We start from the raw sequence: 17,071 nt of genomic DNA, 5'->3' as shown, positions 1-17,071 counted from the left end.
CCCCTAAATAATTAAAAAATGTGGTGAAGATATTCCTTGAATATTGGAAATGCTTTTCGAGATCCTTATTTTATTTATTGGTGTTCTTGCACTCAACTCTCATTTGCAATTCATACACTTGAAGTTGCCATTATCACGTGTGCATTCATTTGGCAAATATTTATTAAACACTGATGATATACTAGAAACCAGTTAGTTGCTGAGGACAGAGAGGTGAACAAAATAGACAATATGTCTAATATCATGGTGTCTGTATCCTTGTGGGTATGTGGAGGGGAGATATGGAAATAGGACAAATAATAAACAAACAAATGAGTTATGTAGTGATACGTTTAGTGAAGAAAATTCAAGTGGAGTGGGGGAACCCATGTTGCCAAGATTGGGGTTGTTACCTGAAAACATGTAAGAAAATTTTGTTTCCTAGCTAGGGCTGTCGGCATGTTTTTAGTTTGGAACAAACACATATTTTGGTGACAAAGATTGATACATTTCAGAAAAGGTTCTACATTATTCTTGACAATTTGATAACTCTTTGTGGACTTGCCTGAGCATCTGGTATCCAACAATCCCAACTGGACAATAACTGGTTTGCTTTTTTTATTTTTTCCTTTCTACTGTGAATGTGATATTATTCTATGAGGAGTCCAATTGCTTCTTTCCTCAAATGGGACTGTACCTGGTTAAACCAACTTGGAGAAGAGAATGTGACTAAGGGAGTACTAACTGAGTGTGCATGGGAGTGTGGGTGTGCCCCCAGATGTGCAAGTATATCTAAGATGAGAGCTGCAACAGACAGGATAATCTTGATATTTATTTGGTCAAAAGGTTGATATTCCTAACTACCTAACCCTCATTCTTCTTAGTCCCCTTAAAATGTGAACTTGCTCCCAATGTTATGTGGTTTGAAAATGAAGTGGAGATTAAAAGGGAACAAGAGGCTGTAGCTGGTTTGGCTTAGTGCAGCAGTTCTCAACCTGTGGGTCGCTACCCCTTTGGCGGTCGAATGACCCTTTCACAGGGGTCGCCTAAGACCATCCTGCATATCAGATATTTACATTACGATTCATAAGAGTAGCAACATTACAGTTATGAAGTAGCAACGAAAATAATTTTATGGTTGGGTCACACCATGAGGAACTGTATTTAAAGGGCCAGAAGGTTGAGAACCACTGGCTTAGTGGATAAAGCATCAGCCTATGGACTAAGGGCCCAGGGTTCGATTCTGGTCAAGGGTACATGCCTAGGTTGTGGGCATGATCCGCATTAGGGGGTATGCAGGAGGCAGCCGATCAGTGATCCTCTCTCATCATTGATGTTTCTCTCTCTCCCTCTCCCTTCCTCTCTGAAATCAATTAAAAATATATTTTTTTAAAGATTTAAAAGTTTAGCACTCTCTCTCCAGGGAGCACATCTATGCCTTTCTTTCCTCTCAGGCTTGCCATATCTCCTAAACTCTAAGGGTCTCCACAACGGGAAGAGCAGTGGGCAGTGGTAAATCATCCCAGGCTAACCCCCTGAGCCTGCCTCAAAGGTCGCCTTTTCTCTGACCTCCCAGTGAGCCAAAGCAGCCCGCCTTCGCTCTGTCCTGTTGCTTCTTCTATTATAAGCCCTTCCTTGTTTCACTGTCCCCAGCTTAATAAACGTACTCTTAAAATAATAAACAAACAAAACCCCACAAAATTTAAAGGTTTATGGAAGCCAGGCCAGTAATGTAAGTGAGTAAAAGAGCTGTGGCTAATTAGGGAGCCGGTACAATATCCACAAGGGCAACAACTACTCAGACAGTGGAAACTGGTTGGGACTGTTGGCCTACATGTTTTGATTTTTTTTTCAAGAAAATATAGAAATTTCTTTATTTTAAAATATTGACTAACTTAAACTAACTTAAAAAATACCAAATAACTAGCATTGTTAGAACCAAGCAATACATTTATTAACTAAATTTCATCTGGTGTGTTTCCTGTCATGAAATGTCCTGACAGACGACTACCATTTTTTCTTGTTTGTGCGAACATCAAAAGGAAGAACTAGAGAGTGATGCTCTCTGTCACCTCCTACTGATCCAAAGGAGCTCAGCAGGGGGTATCTTCTCTTGTTTCCCTATTGTGGGGCGCAGCTACAGTGTTTTGGCCAGGTTCAAGCCTCGGACTGATGAAAGGACAGGGTCCTCTCATTGCCGCATGCAAGTCCCAGCTGGAGGGCAGGGCCCTCCCAGCACAATTATAGCCAACAGCTAAGGTTGTAAGCTTGAACCTATGGTCCGAACTCGTGGCCCCACGTGCCTTGTGATAGAGTTCGGGTGCATGTAGTTGAGTAGGGTTGGAACTCACGAGAATGCTGTCAACAACTTGATCACGCCCCCACTTTGCCTCGTGGCATCTGCTATAAAATAAAGGCACGGCTTGTGGGCGCTGGTGCTGTATCCTCATCAGGGAGCAGCGTCCCACTGAGACCCAGCTTTCATTCTCTTGTCTGTCTTTCCTTAATCCTTTCACCCCCCCCACTCAGGATCACCTTTGGCCATAACACTCTATAAAACTCAGTTCTGAGCACTTTCCTGTCCCAGTGACAGCTTCTTATTCTACCCTCTTTATTCCCATCTACATGTCAGTGTGATTGTTCTGAAGGCTTCCGTTCCTTAATCCTCTTTGTCTTCTCACTCAATGTTTGGCGTTCCTAACTGCTCTTCTAGAAACCTTAAGGAGATGCATGGCTATGCTTTAAAGTGGGTCAGTGAACACCTGTAAATTCCTTTGCAAAATTGTGGAGTTTATGTGCAGTTTTATGTGGAGGTAATTTTATCAGGTAATTTTTATCAGATTCTAAAAGTAGGACCCCCTTGTCATGGGTTATTTCATTCACTCTTTAGCCTCACCTGCATTTGCCTGTACTTTATGCTGTATCATAAAATGTTCCCTTTCCCTCCTTTTCAAAATATTTCAGTGGATCCCTACTGCCTTAAAAAAAATGCAAATTTTTTTAGATTAGCACACAAGATCCCTTATCATCACTTCCAACCCATGTAGCCTATGTTCCATCAACTGTTCACTATTTGGTCTCAAATTCCCCCATGCTTCCATGTTTGTGCACATCACCAACACTCGTCCCACCCCTCCACCTATCTGCACGTGGACAGCTTATGCTTATTGCTAAGTTGAGTCCCCCCAGTAGTAGACCCCAAGGTAAGGACTTGAGTGTTTTCTTTTGAGAGTTGCTCTAGGAACCAACAACAGGGAAAAGGAAAGTGAAGCAGAGAATGGGAAGACTCTAGTTTATTAGCCAGTTACCACTGTGGGCAATTAGAGAAACTATCTCATTGAGGAACTCTTAGAGACGGTGTAAAGCAACTTTAGTTATCGCACTGGTAAAGCAACAACACTGGGGCATTTATCCCCCAACACCTGGATGTCACAGGGTTTGAAGGCTGTTCTTAGGGGACTTCTGGCAGCAACTGGGTAAATATAAGACCAGGAAAATAGCCCTCAGGTGTTGAGTCTTAGGTGTTCTTAGTAAATTGCCTATAGCTTAGAAGTGAGTGGTGAGGGAAGGTGGGCAGGAAAGTGTCAGTTTCACTATAAAATCCCAAGTGTAGAGATTATTCTGTACACATAATCAAAGGAAACTGCTGGGGTTCTTGTCCCAGCATCAAGAAGGGTTCAGGAATCTGGAAAAGGCTGTGCGTAGGTGACATAGGAATCCAGAGACTAATAAAGGGTCTGGAGATGAGATATAATTTTGAAAGGCATTGGGGGTCAGAGGACCTTTAGCTAAAGGAAGTGAAGACTCCCTCCTTGTCTAGGACCCTGCCTTTTATTAACACAATTTGTCCTAAGGCAAGGTGGAGATAATACACTTCAAAGGGTTAGGTTTCAAAGAGTACAGAAGCATTGTCAGTTTGGGGGAATTAGCCTACAGCTGTTCAGGTGGTTGGCCAGTAGGAGGCAATAACATGTAGATTAAGATGCCCTTTATCTGTCTGGCAGCCACAATCAGTTTCCTATTCAGGTTTGGGAAAATGCCTTTAGCCATTCCCAGATGCAGGTGACTACATGTGTGACTCAACTCTGTTGAGTCCCCAAGTCTCATGAACCTTTTGATGAAACTCTTGAAGTTATGACATGCTGGAATTGGTTCCCGGCAGGAAACTAACCCAAAGGAAGTCCTCCAAAGGTTGTACTCCATCCTTTGAATTATGTAACTGTTCATTGTTCATAATTGAGAAAATGTTTATTAAGTAGATGCCATGGGCTCGGCACTGTGATGGGCCACAAGGGTGTGGCAGTGAAAACAATAGGCATCCCCCCATCACTTACAGGTGTGGCGAGCATGACATAACTAGAGCATGTTGACCTCTTGTCTGCCTCCAAGTCTAAATGATATCTCTTGTGTCTTAACTCTCAGGCCTTACTCATTAGCTGGCACAGAGTGGGCATTCAGGAAATGTTTACCAATGATCAGTGAATAAAAGTATACCCCTCAGGCTTGTTTGGAGCCCTTTATTTGGAAATTGTGAGACCATGGAACAATTCCAAGTTGAATTGGGCATTGAAACTCTGTCTGGGAAATCAGTGCCTGCTTTGAACCCTGTCGCCTTGACTGAGTGTGGGTGGGGCATTTGCGTGAAGCAGTCATGCAGGCCTAGCTGTCACCCAAAAAGAACACTGCGTACAATTCCAAAAAGCAAGTTCTTTTTCAGCAAACTCAAAGCAAGCTAACTCTGCAGCCAGAATCACTGCAATTGATCAGTTGTAATTAAATCCAAGCCTACAAGGCAGCTTTTTAATCTTTGAAGTAATTCCCACTGTTAGCCTGTAAGGCTACCTGTCCTTGTGAGCCCAAACCAGGCAGAGTGAATCACTTCCTGACCTCAGTTGAAGTCAAGTGCTGTATAATGCACAGAGCATTTTATCTTGACAGAACTGGATTTTTATTAAGAGGAAATGCAGGCTAACATAAAAAATTCTAGTCTTTTTATTTTCACGTTCTACATGTGTGTCTAGAAGACTTGTTAGGAGTCATACATTAAAAAGCATTAAAGAGAATTATTCTTCAGAAATAACTGTAGTCTTTCTTTGGACTACTTATTTCTTGGGAAATGCCTTGATATGCAAATAACTCATTTCCCTAAATGGTGCTGTGATCCAGTGAGCCACCTGTTGGCCACTGCTGACAACTGCACTGTAATTAGCATGTTCTTTTCTTTCATGCTGGAATATACTTTTAGAGCAGTGATTATTAACTTGAGTGTGTCTCAGAATCACCTGAAAAACTAGTAAAGAATACACATGCTCAAGTTTCTTGAATCAGGAAAGGGGGCCTGGGCCTTTGTATTTTACCAAAATGAATTTTTACCCAAGTTTGAGAATTGCTGCTATAAATTATACATACCAATTTTTCTCAAAAATTTTGAGCAATTATGTTATGCAGAATACCTATAAAAATGTTTTTACATTTATATCATGCCAAAAATTAATAAAAATGCAATGACAGAAGGAAAACAAAACATATATAGCAGTAACAAATGAAAACAATTTTAGTAATAGTCTAATGAAGAAGTAACATTTTCATTTTGTTTTAATTTCTCTTCTAGCCCATCTTTCTTTTTCTGAAAAAAGAGTTAAATTTAAATTATTTTTTATTTACAGGGCATTTATTTTCTTTCCATAACATTGCAAATTATTTAAAATTACATGATCTAAATAATTAAAAATAAGTGAGTCAGGTCATAATATAGAAAGAGACTGCAGCTCAAAGATGATTTCCATCTGTATAAGACTTCTAAAAAATTAAATAGAAACTTCAGAATTAAATAACTTGGCTGAAATATGGATAATTTCAGGTCAGCATGCATTGAAAAACAATTCTGCAAAAATAATAAATGTTACTACTTCAAACCCACCAGAATGGTTAAAATGAAAAAGATTAGCCACACCAAATGTCAGTGATGTTGTAGAGCTATGGACCTCTCATACATTGTTGTTTGGAGTGCAAAATGGCACAATCAACTTCAAAATTATTTTATTAAGTTTAACATTATGGTTATGCTATAGCCCTCCTGGGAAAAAGTGCACCCCCCAAAAATGCAAAGATAAGTCCACAAAAGGACTTGTCCAAGAATCTTTATAAAGCTTGATTGATAACAGTCAAAATCTGAAAATAACCCAAATGACCATCAACATAAAAATGGAGAAATTCTGTTGTATTCAAATAATGAAATAGTAAATACTCAGGAACATAAAAGAATAAACTTGTGAGACACAACAATATGGATGAATCTCAGAACCATTATGCTGAGCAAAAAAACAGACACAGCTGAGAGCACTGTGTGATTTCATTTCTATGAAGTTCAAGAACAGGCAAAACTAATAAGTGGTGATGGAGATCAGGACAGAGGGTGCCTTTTGAACTAACTGAGAGAAGACATAAGAGAACTTTCTAAGATGATGCAAATGTTCTATTTGATTCTATTTGGTCAGAACTCATCAATTTTTGTACTTCAGAGTTGTGCATTACTCTTGTACATAAATTGTACCTCAGTAAAAGTGAAAAATAAAGGATTTGAGTCAAGTGAAATGTTTAAATAGTTCATTCATTGTCCTACACCGAAAGCCTGATAGAAGCCTATGACTTGTCCTTTGCTGTGAGCAGTGCGGGTATGTGCATGTGTGTCTGCACATGTGTGTGTGAGTGCTCAGGCATGTGCATGCATGTGTGGAGGGGGTGTTAATACACCTGAAGCTGAAAAAGCGCTTGCAAAGCTGTAGGTAAAGAGCCACTTGAGTTTGGTTTGGGGGGTAAAGATAGAGGTATTGATCTGAGACAAGATAATACGCTCTTTGTTGACCAAGAGAGTCTGGATATTTTAAAACTTGAATGTCCAAGTCTTCCTTACAGAGTCAGAAGGCAAGTTTCTTATTCTGGTTAAAGGTAAGGTAATTTACTTAGGTCTGGAAAGAAATGCACAGCAAAAAACAGAGGTGGAAGGAAGAGTAAAAAATAGGTGAGTTCCCAGGCTTCAGGTAGAAATCCAAATGGGCTTCCTCCTGTTGGTGAGATCATGCTGGAAAGGTGGGGAGGGTAGAAGGAGAGGTGGCAGTTTCTGGCACCAGAATTAAAGACATGAACTATCATCAAAGTGGCTCCTTGAGTTTCTCAGTGAAGCTTCATCAGAATCCACACAGAGGCGGTTACTATTCCACTGATATACATCAGAGGACTCCCTAAGACTAGGTGGAGGCCCATGCGTTGGACTGGTTCATTTCTGGACAAATCTCTTAGAGAAAAGAAAAACATCAAAGGTGAATGTCATCATCAGGGATGAGAGGTAATACGTTGCCAATTTCAGTGAATTGGTAGAGAGAACCCCCTTGGCCCACTGCAGTGGTTCTCAGCCTTGGTTGTGTTGGAATCATCTGAGAGGCTGCAAAAAAAAAAAAAAAAAAATAGCAATACCTGTGCCCCACACACAGAGATCCTGAGTGAATGGGTCTAAAACTTGGAAGGCAATTCTAACATGCACAGTTCTTAGTGTGATCCTCAGACCAGTGGCATCATCATAACCAGAGAACGGTTGAAATGCACATTTTCAGGCTTCACCCTAGATCTACTGAATCAGAAACTCAGTCTTGGGGCTCAGCCATCTTCGTTCCAACAAGCCTGCGATATGAATCTAATGCACAATGCAGTTTGCCCATTGATTTATTTATGTACTTATTTGAGGCCGTTTAGGGATCAAGTCTTCCTGGATTTGGTTTTAGAGTTTCTGGTTTTTGAAGCATTGTTCTTCAGCAGTGATGGGTTTTATTTATTTATTTACTTATTTATTTATTTATTTATTTATATCAGGAATTGCTTATGGATATTTTTATTTTCTGTCATTCTTCCCTGCCCATCCAATCACCCCATTTCTTGAATTCTCTGCCTGTAAGTTTTCATCTCCTCTGCAGCTGATTGCTTTAGCTGTTTCTTTGCCCGTTTTTTCTTTTCCTGAATCAGCTTCTTTCACAGAGCCATATCTTTATGTGCTTTCAGGATCCCTACCTTGTGCTGCAAGGTTTTGCACTCATTTCCAGCAGAGCTTTGCTGAACGCAGAGAGCAAATCTCATACTCTTTATTTGTTCTTCCAGCTCTTGCCTGGTTGACACCTCATCACTCAGTGTGGATGGGAAATGGCCTCAGTCTTTTCCAGCTATTGTTAACAAAGATTATATCCAGCAGATATATATCATCTGTCATTCCTGATTTATTTTAGCTTCTCACTCCGTTGATTCTCCAGTTAGTTCAGCTGCCTAATGCAATTATTCAAAACTTCAAACTCTTTTTTTTTTTTTTTAATAAACAAGAGTTTCCTTGAGGTCTTTCTGAGTTTTATAATAAACTGCAACTTGAGTGGTTCTCTCAGCTAAGAGTTTTCCTAATTCTGCTTTTCTGCTTCCTGAGGTAGCTGCTCCATGCTCCCCTCAGGTCTTGATTTTTTTATTCTTGGACTTGCTAGAGATGAGACTTCATCATTTTGCTGAATTTAGCTTCATTGGGCTTTTGTCACTTGGAACATTTTATAGAATTGCTTGAATATATTTGCAATATTTCCGTAGAGCCCTCACCTTCTAAAACCTTTTTCTGTTTGTTTGATTTTGTTGCAGTTTTTTGTTCGCTTTTGTGTCTTATGCTTCCTAAGTTTCCCCAAACAAGTATGCTTTCTACCAGGATTTCATTTATTATTTTATTCATTTTTTTTAAAGATTCTGGTTGGAACCTTTACCTACTTTCTTCCTCAGAGAGCATTTACTTTGTATATTGATTTTTACGCCCCTCAAAACAAAAGTCTTTGTGCTTCAATTTTCTGTTCATATGTCACAACTTTTCTTTATTTTAAGGTATTTTTAACGTTCTGTAAATCTGTTAAGCTGTCATTTATCCTCATCTCATCATGGTAAGAACACTGTCTGAAGAAAATGGCCAATGAGCAATTGATCAATAAAGTATAACTAATGACTGAATTCTGAGGCCCTGCATGAAAATCAGCATTGATCCCACAGTCTCCAGGGAACGTTGCTCGAGGCCTGCTCTGACTGAGAGAACCACATTCTCCACACCAGAAATACTAGTACATCATGGCTTTTCTGGATATGTCACAAAGAATCTTCTTCCAATAGGTCTGAATAATCTTTTAACTACTAAGAAGCTTGATATATGCACTTTCTACAGCAGCAATTTTCAACTGGCATGTCACAGCAGGCTCACTAGAGGGTCACAAGAATTTTTAAAACATGCAATACCTGATTATTTAGTTGGGGGCACTGACTTCTTTCCCTTAAACTGTCAAATAAAAATGACAACAGCCAACACAATAGCCATCCAGTGTGAGCGAGTCAAAAATTATAACTATTTTTTGTCAGATCGGCAAAATATATATTTGTTGGTGTGATGCAGAATTTTAGTAATTAGTTTATGTGTGCCATGAGATGAAAAAGGTTGAAAATCACTCTTCTCAAAGTCTCTTATTTATTTCTCCTGGGGAATTATTCTCATGCACGTCATTCACTGGAGTCTTCAATTTCAGGAGCATCTTGAGTTCTTTTCCTTATTCCTCAGTGACTGTAAAAATTTTTTCTTCTAGGCTAGGGGTTGGCAGACTACAGCCTGTGGGCCCACAATCTATTTTTGTAAATAAATTTTTATTGGAATGCAGCTATGCCCATTTGTTTATGTATTGTCTGTGGCTGCTTTCCTGCACTAAGGACAGAGTTGACCAGTTGTAACAGAGACCACATGGCCTGCAAAGCCAAAAATATTTACTATCCAGCTTGTACAGACTCCTGCTCCAGAGTTTAACTGATAGCATGTGCAACTCTTTGCTCCAGGAATGAGGGTTGGTATCTAACCTTACCAGGTAATCCTCTGATATCCTATGTGCCCCCTCGGGCTTGGTCTCATGGACCTCATCTTCAGGCACATAGCAGCTTTTTCCTTTCTTTCCTAGTTTCATCTGAGGGTTTTTTCAATCAGATGCCCATTGAGGGATGGTTTGTTCTGCCCTTCTTCCTATCTAAATTCTATTTTTTTCTTTCCCCAAAGAATCAAAGTCTCATTTCCTCTATGAAATGAAACACAGTCTTTACTGGTTGACGATATTGGCATGAAATCTCACACTCTTTCTTCCTCCTCACCTCACCCCTCTTGTACTGCTGGGGTCCAACCCCAGCAGGTCCAGGGGTCCCCAAAGGTGTGGACAGAGTCAGCGAAGAAGGAATGACACGGAGACAGCGTTCAGTTGATCAGCAGCCTAGCCAGGATCTCTAGCCAAGTTCTGTGTCCATGTTCTCTTGCTAGATTCTCCAGGTTCTCCAGCCAGGTTCTGTCGCCAGTTTCTGTCCAGGATCTTTTGCCATGTTCTCTCCAGCGAAGTTCTGTCTCTAGGTTCTGTGTAGGTTCTGTCTTCTTGGTTCTGTTTTCTAAGTTCTGTCTTGTTACATCTGTATTTATACCAGTTGATTCCAATCCTATCAATCTCTATTCCAAAGGTTAGTGCGTTTCTTATCTCCATTCCAGGGAGTAAAGATTATGTAGCTTAAGCATGATTGTTCGTAGTTAAAGTGATTAATTACCCGCCTGGCACTTAGTTAAGAGGTTTTATTCCCTCCCTAACTACAGGGGAAAATCCCTACCTGGGGAAACAACCTTTCTCAGAGACCTTGGTTAAAACACATAGTGCCAAGAAGGTGAGCAAACATATTAAGAACAGTATGCCATATATGCCAGGTCCCTTGAAACAGCAAGCATGGACCGGCTCCTGGCATTGTACTCCATATTTAGTTGGATTAAATCATTAAGAAACTTCCCAACCCCAAACAACTCAAGGCTCCCACTAGCTTGTAATGCACATGCAGTTCCCTTGTTTTTAACATTATAAACTACAATCAGCATTGGTGAAACCCTGCAGGACTTTACCCTTTCATGTGAATATTTTGAATTTACTAATGGAACAGTGTTTCAGCCCAGAAATGCCCAATCCCACTCTGCGGAAGTTAGTAACTAGCAGCCAGCATTATAACACTAGCAGCAGCTAACCTACAGAGCCTGGAATCAAGGGTGGGAGGAAGGATGGAGATGGAGATGGAGATGGAGATGGAGATGGAGATGGAGATGGAGATGGAGGTGGAGATGGAGATGGAGATGGAGATGGAGATGGAGGTGGAGGTGGAGGTGGAGGTGGAGGTGGAGATGGAGATGGAGATGGAGATGGAGATGGAGATGGAGATGGAGATGGGGAAGAATTGAGGTGAGGTTGGGGGACCGTAGAAGAGGCGACTGGGGCAGGGACCCAGAGGAGGAGTTGCATCCTTTCTGGCCTTAGCAAAGGCATTTTTAGGAAATCTCCAGGACTGTCTAGGCTAGCGGTTCTCAACCTGTGGGTTGCAACCCATTTGGGGGTTGAACGACCAGAAAACACATATATAATTACATATTGTGTTTGTGATTAATCACTATGCTTTAATTATGTTCAATTTGTAACAATGAAAATACATCCTGCATATCAGATATTTACATTACGATTCATAACAGTAGCAAAATTACAGTAATGAAGTAGCAATGAAAGTAATTTTATGGTTGGGGGTCACCACAACATGAGGAACTGTATTAAAGGGTCCGGCATTAGGAAGGCTGAGAACTGCTGGTCTAACCTGTCCCGTTCATTTGCATGAGAAAGTGGAATCTATCTGAGTGTGAAAGGATAATGAGGTAAGTCCTAAGGAATTTCAGCCACGTGTCCCCCTTTCTGCTCTTTCCCTTAGACCTATCCCACCTGCCCTCAACTCAGGCCCTGCTTTTAGGACCAGAGTCAGGTGTCATTCTTCTTTCATATGTTGTGAGAATATTGGAAAGCTAGATGAAGCTGCATAAAACTATAGGTTTATAAATGGTCAATAAGACTCTAGGTATTTATTCTACTAAATACACTTTAAAGTTTTTACAGCTAGCATGTAGTGATTATCACATCTTTCTGGGAGTATCCTTTGTCAAATTAGGGCAAATTTCTCTACTTCTAGTTGACTAATAGGTATGTGTGTGTGTGTGTGTGGGGGGGGGGTAACAGGTATTATATTTTGTCAAAATTTGTTATCTATCAAAATTGATACCTATTTCCCCCTTCAATCTAATAATTAAGATATTGACTAAGAATGGTAATTGGTAATTTTGAAGCAATATCAGAGTAAAATTTTCAAAACTTCAAAAGCACTACTTTCTCACAAATATATATGGAACTTGTCTCAATTAATAGCAGAAACCCATTACTGACAGAAGTAGGATGGTAAGGCTGATTAAAAGAAGAGTTTAAAAGATTGAAGCACATATTGTCAGCGAAAGAAGAAATATTGAAAGAAGATTGTTAATTAATGCGCTATAGGGCAATAAAACAGTTTTATTGCCCTGTAGTACAGGACAGAACTCATTTGCAACTTTATCAATCTTTTAGAAGTTAACATTTAACTTTGGAGAGGCTGGGCCTCAGTCAATAGTAAATAGTAACTCAAACTAAAGTCCATTATACTAGAGCTGTTCTATCCAATATGGTGGCTAAGTCGCATGTGGCTACTTAATCTAAATTAATTAAACTTATATAAAGTTAAAAATTATGTCTCTTAGTTGCATCAACCATATTTCCAATGCTCAGTAGACACATGTGGCTATCCTAGCAGCAAGCTCAGATACAGGACAGAAAGTTTACAGTGGACTGCACGTCCCTAGAACCTGAGGTGCACCTCAGGCAGGCTTGTTGAAGAATACTCTAGCATGACACAAAAGGAACAATTTTGCATAGTTTTTCTTCGCCAGGAATTGTAGGAACTGAAGTATTATAAGAGCCATGCAAACCAAGGTAAGAGGTTAGCTGTGCTGGCAGCCAGCATGACAAAGGAGTTTTCTGAGATACTTGTCTGGACTTCTACCACGGCCCATCCTACCTTCAAAGCATCCTTACCACTTGCAGCTGGGATGCTGTGTGGCCCTTCTGCTGCCCGCAGATAAACCTGTTTCCCTAGCACTGGAGTCCCAAGACAATGGCCTTAAAATGTTTTGCTGCCAAATCTCAAAACTAATTTTGAAAAATAACTGATCCCCTCATAAATTTTAAATTGAATCCAGTGATATAATAACACCATTGCATCATATTTTAAGTATATCCAAAGGAATCTAACTACAAATGGCATTTTGAAATTTACCATCATTCATTAAAAAGAAGAAATTTTCCAATGAGACCATCTTTCCATTATATATTTTACTGCATGAAATCAAATTTTTATTATGGTTCTCCTACAGAATTTTATCCTAAAATAATTTATTTTATATTTGAAAGTTTTTATAGTCCATTTGACATTCTTCAAAGCCCCAAAAATATGTATAGTAAATTGATTTTTTTTCTACTGCTGATGACCATCAAGGTTGATATGTTTTAAAATGTACTGAAACAACACTGCAATTATTGGTAATTCATAATTGATTTAAAAATTATGTCTATTACAAATTACAAATTTTGATAAATAAGTATTACAAATAAAAGTAAAGTTTTTTTGCAACTATATCTCTAAGTGACATCAATGAGACTATTTCTCAACTCATATATTTGTGAATATTTATGAAAAACATATATTTCTTTAATTATTATAAGGACATGAGTCTGATCATGGATTCTATTTCTGTTCTTTTTGCATATATAATAACTGTGAAATCTTATTTTCATAAACAAGTACACAGCATTGGAGGAAGTTTAATTATAGCCATGTCATTCAATTATTTGAACTTGTTAAATATATCCCAAAACCCATGGTAATCTATCATAAAATTATTTTAATGGTTCTATTAGCAATGAACTTAACAAAGCCCTCCTCAAAATAGTGTTAATTTCTACATTCCTTGAAAATAAAATATTTTTCTAAAATGCCTGAAGATATTACTTGCCTTTAATACATTTTTCTTTTTTATCAAAAATCAGAACTAATCAGAACCCTGAGTGACTTAATTGGCAAAGCTGACCCTCATTTTTAAAATCATCAGCCAAACCCATCTTATCCATCAGAAAAAAAATGAGACATAATTTTTCCATACAAATAGATATGTTATAATGCACATCAAAATATCCATATTACAGAATAGCTCTTGTAAGGTGTACTAGTGAAAACGTGATAAAAATTTAAAAATTCCTGGTAAGTTATAAAAAAGATAAATCAATGTTCTGCTTCTTATTATTTAATTTGTATTTATTTAGCATATCTAAAATAGAAATTATTTGTGAAGCAATGAATATGATAGAGAGTATAGTATTCCTTTGAAATATATGTTTGTATATGTGTGTGTGTGTGTCAAGTCTAGTGTTCTGTTTTTGAGAATAATAAAATAAGACTCGTGTATGAAAAATTGGAAAGAATTTTGAAATTTCATTAGTTATGATTAGATTATCTCTATGTAGTTAATTTAAAAGAATAGCATAAACTGCTCAAAACAAATGGTCTGACAACCAGCACTTGATTTAATTTTTTTAATTGCAAGGAAAGCAATGTGACATAAGATGAAATCAGATAAGATTACTGTAATCAAGGTAAATAGCTGATATTATTTGATAAAATAGGTTTTAATTCTCTTATTTAATAATAACAAAGTGAAACAAGTCTCAACTTTTCATGTCTGATTGGTATCCAGAGCAAGTGACACTCCCAGAAAACAGTTTAAATGACTTAGAGTCACTAACCTGTCATCTTTCACTCATTCAAAGGTTTTCTTCTTTTCTTTTCCAGGGATGAGGATTGATAATAGCCATCGCTTACATTTAAACACCTGAAATAAAATGGTTTGTTTTCAGTATTTCTTATGAATACACCTCACCAGGGATTCCTTCTCAGGACTCCCACTTTCCTATGCTATAATATAGCTGAATTTCAAAACATTTAGAAATGAATGGTAATGAAACACATATGACATAGAAAGGGTCTCTGATCCCATTTCCTATCACAGAGCTCCCAAAACCCCTGGATTCTCTGAAATGGTAAGTGTCTTTGTATGCTAATAAATGACTGGCAGCTGCGGATCCTAGGCAGCAAAAGGGTGGGGCTGGTTACCAAGGGAACCAAGGTATGATTAAAGGGTTGGAACTTTCAGACCCTCTTGGGACTGGAGGTTGACGTAATCATCAAAGATCAATGATTTGATCAATCATTCCTATGTAATAAAGCTTCCATTAAAAACCCTAAATGAAGGAACTTGGAGAGGGTCTGGGTTGGTGAGCACATGGAGATCCTGGGAGAGTGGCACACCTGAAGAGGGCATAGAAGCTCTGCACCCCTCCCCCCATACCTTGCCTTATGCATCATTTTCATTGGCTGTTCCTGAGTTGTATATTTTATAATGAATGGATAATAGTAATGGAAGTGCTTCCCCGGGTTTTGTGAGCCACAAAAGCAAATTGTCAAACACAAGAAGGGAGTTGCGGGAACCCCAGATTTATAGCCAGTGGTCAGAAGTACTAAAGATCTGGATTTGTATCTGAAGTGGGGGGGCAGTCTTGTGGGACTGAGCCCTTAACTTGCTGGGGGGGTGGGGGAGGGGAGCGGGTCTGATGCTTACTACAGGTAGACAGTGTCAGAATTGAATTGAATTGTAGTGTTATGATTGTAACTAGCTAGTTATTAATATTAATAATAAGAAGAGAGCAAAGGGGAGGCCAGGGATTATCAGCATGGTATCTGGGCAGTTTCATGCCCCCCAGCAAACCGCCGTTCCATTCCCTGCAGATCACTGGGGGAAGGGATTGAACAAAGGGAGAAATGAGCACATGTGCAGTGAAGTTGGGGTGATGTAAAGCAGGTGCTTGCCTGTCAGTCTAGCCTGGGGAATAATGGATTGGCAAGGGGATGGACCCCATCATAATGTACACAAAATCTCGGAAGGTTAAAATCCCCAAAGAGTCCCCTCTCTCTTGTTGACTTTTGCATGCTCTCTTGCAACTTCTTATTGTCAATCAACATTTAAAATTCTTCCACCCAACAGTACTTTATCTAGTAATCTTTCTTTCAAAAATACTTAGACTGACTCTCTCTCTCTCTCTCTCTCTCTCTCTCTCTCTCTATATATATATATATATATATATATATATATATATACATATATATATATATACATATATATATATATATATATATATGAGTTTACTATATTCTGGTTTAATATAACAGAAATAATCTAAATGTTCATCATACAGGCAATATTGAAATTGTACAATTATGTTAGGGAATTTTATACAGATTTTTTGGTAAAACTGTATTTATAAGGACTGACATGGAAGAGGCTCATGACAACTAACTAGTAAATGTAAAAAAAAAAAAGCAATTTGCAGAAAAAAATAGAAAGAGCCATTTTTGAAAAAATAGAAAATGTATATGTAATTTATCCATCCCCATTTCTCTACCAAAAATAAACACAGAAACGAAAAACACACACCTCAGTAATATCTACATTGCTGACTCGGTATGTGTCTGTGTGCATGTGTAAAATGATTCTGCAATAATATGTACTGTACTGTTAAGAATGACTTCAGGATAATGGAACTAAGAGAGAGGGAGGCTTTGGTTTTTGCCTGAATATTTTTAGATTGCAAGTTATAATGCTCCTTTAAAAAGACACGATGTACCAGGGAAAATGCTGTCAACACTCATTCAGACTGTTATACTCTTCCTTAAAACCCTCATTTCACATGCTGTCAACAATAATTTCCCAGATTATCTTCATAGAATATCCTTGAGGCCTACAAACTTGCCTAGGAAATCTTCTGAGATTTATCTGTCTGATAATCATCAAAACTTCCAAGTTAAATTAATTAACCTTAATATTATTCCTAGGGCTTGCCCACGCCACACACAATCTTTGCCCATGATACATTCTGTTCCTGTTGGCAATACACGGTAAGTGCTAATGAGTGCTGCTGCTAATTCCAATCTAATAAAATCTTGTCAGAAACTTAACAAAAAGAATTAAAATAAAAATCTCAATAAAGAGTGGAATTTTTTTTTGCCACTCCTT

The 17,071-nt window shown here is 38.5% G+C and overlaps 1 protein-coding gene across 1 annotated transcript in view; it reads right to left on the bottom strand.

The window, feature by feature from the left end:
• The window catches only part of PAK5 (p21 (RAC1) activated kinase 5), a 287,427-nt gene extending 272,594 nt beyond the window's left edge, over positions 1 to 14,833 (bottom strand). The window contains exon 1 of the mRNA XM_081097391.1: positions 14,748 to 14,833. The gene's annotated coding sequence lies outside the window, so the exon portion shown is untranslated. The remainder of the gene's footprint in view (positions 1 to 14,747) is intronic.
• Positions 14,834 to 17,071: the final 2,238 nt, after the last annotated feature.

This window comes from Myotis nattereri (assembly GCF_964212035.1).
Source record: "Myotis nattereri genome assembly, chromosome: 8".
NCBI lineage: Eukaryota > Metazoa > Chordata > Mammalia > Chiroptera > Vespertilionidae > Myotis > Myotis nattereri.
This window is presented reverse-complemented; position numbering and strand designations above follow the sequence as displayed.